We start from the raw sequence: 2,309 nt of genomic DNA, 5'->3' as shown, positions 1-2,309 counted from the left end.
ATTCCCGGAATATTTAAGAAACCGAATCGTACACGCGCATGTATCATTCCCCGAAAGTATTCACCCAAGCATTTCGCAAATAAAACGTTTCTTATTTTATGTTCTTATCCTGTACAGTATACTCTGAAAGTAGGGCTCAAGGACACCAGGGAATTACAGGACTCGCGAAAAGAAACACTAAATGCTCAATCGAGACAGATCGAAAGATCGACTTTGTCGGAATTAAAAACGACTTTCGATTTTGCCACAAATAGACAAGCAGGATTATACGGAGCAGCAAATGGTTTTTGTTTTCTTCCGCCTGCGAGCAAAAGTGCAAAGCAAAATTGCAAACGGATCATCCGTTTGATGGACCGTGCACAACCAGCAGCGAAAAATCACCTCACATCGAAAAACTATTTTTTCACTTATGTCAACTAAGAAAACTACCTTCGCGGAGACAGTAAAGCCTTAAAATCATCGACCGCTTTTTCCCGTCATCATCCCGTGCAAAAAACAACGGTTTCCTACCGTACTCGGAAAGAAACGAGGGTATCGAAAAGTACAACTTTCGTTCGTACCAAAGACGAAGTAGTCGGCCACCTTAACTTCATTACGCAAGTTTTAATCCCTTCGTCGGCGCGACGGTGGACGAGGGTACGCCCAAGTTACCGCGCTATTTGCGTAATACAGAGTCGACGGAACTTTACCGTCGTAAAGTCGCTCCCGATTCCTTATTGCAACCTCGGTGTCAAAAGGAAGATATACGAAGCTCCGGCGCGCACGCGCGTGCAGGAGTTTATTTACATCTACGTATCCGTGCGTCTTGTTTATTCATTAGAGTTTCAGTCGGGTACAAATATCGGAGATACCGCCAGCGCCGAGTATAACAGTCCGTGTTACTTAATAATAATTCCAGCCGCATTCTCGCGAACGCAACTCGTCTAATATCACCCGTGTCTTGCAGCGAACGCGCACTTCGTGTCTCTCTTTCCTCGCTCTTGGATTACGGCAGGATTGTGTTCGCGCAAATCCGGAATCTCGCCTTGACTCCGGTCTCGTACGAATAAATGTCCGGTTCGCCGAGCGCGACTCGCTGCGCAAACGTTTATATCACGCTACACGCATCGGTGGTTTATTTGCGATGGTTATTTAAAAGGATAATCCGACGCCTCTCGTGGCGAGCGCGGGCGTTGCGCGCACATTCCGCGTTCCATAATTACGGTTTTTCAGATCGTTTACGGTCGAAGGTCGATTTGATTAAACGACAACACGGCCAAAGGAGCAACAGCGCGTGTGTATGTCTCCCGTATGAACGCGATCATTTCCACACGAAACGATGATAATAATAACGAAAACGTATTGAAACAATAACGAGCGTCAATAACACGGGCTAAGAAAAGTACGCGAACAGTCTGGATAAGTAAATAAATAATCGCGTCTGACATCCAGCGCGCGCTAGATCCCCCCAGTCGCGATAACGATTATAGGTGGAAACTTTATAAATCATGCAGCTGACAGTTGATCAGTATTAATTGAGAGAAACGAGAATAAAATCTACATTGATTTATATACGTCGGCATTAGCGCGTGTATCAAATCAATTTTGCCTCGTGTTCGCATGGAAATACGCGGAATTAATCCGTCGGTCGTACACAATACACGTAAAAAATAAAATTGGAGCCCTATCGAATCCTCAACGTTGTTTAACGTGTGTCGCGAGTTCGCCGAAAATTGATTTGCTGCCAACCGTAGAATTTTATTGTTGTAATTATCGCACGCAAAGATGCGTAATGCGATTTAAAAAAGAAAAAATTTCTCGTCCGATAAATGCAATAGAACGTCGTATCGTCCCTCAATATATAACTGAGCTTTTAACACAGATGTGATTAAAATGTGGGAGTTTAAGTACTATTTTTTGAAATGCGAGTAATTGGAACAATGAACCTTCTTGCACTCATTCATTCGACGCTGGCAGTTTAACACAGAACGCACATCTTTCCGCTTGTAAAAGATTATTATTCGAGCGATGATTCTCGAACGAATAAAAAGGGAGGAAGAAACGTACGCGATGCACAACATGGCGAGCGCGACATCACGGTTCCATTTCCGCCGGAAAAATATGGCAAATCGATCGGAGTGTACACACTCGCAAGATATGAAACGGGGGCCTTAAAGTAGTAACTGCATAACGCGTAAACAAGCCGCGTCATAAAGATCGCTCTGCTGGTGTCTCAATACTTTTCGTAACGCTAATAACGAATCGTCAATTTCACGTTATATACCCCACCGAATCCGAAACTTCGCACAAGGGATCCTATAACAAACTCT

The sequence above is a fragment of the Harpegnathos saltator genome, unplaced genomic scaffold (assembly GCF_003227715.2).
Source record: "Harpegnathos saltator strain DR-91 unplaced genomic scaffold, Hsal_v8.6 scaffold213, whole genome shotgun sequence".
NCBI classification, from domain to species: Eukaryota; Metazoa; Arthropoda; class Insecta; order Hymenoptera; family Formicidae; genus Harpegnathos; species Harpegnathos saltator.
Note: the sequence above shows the minus strand (reverse complement) of the source record.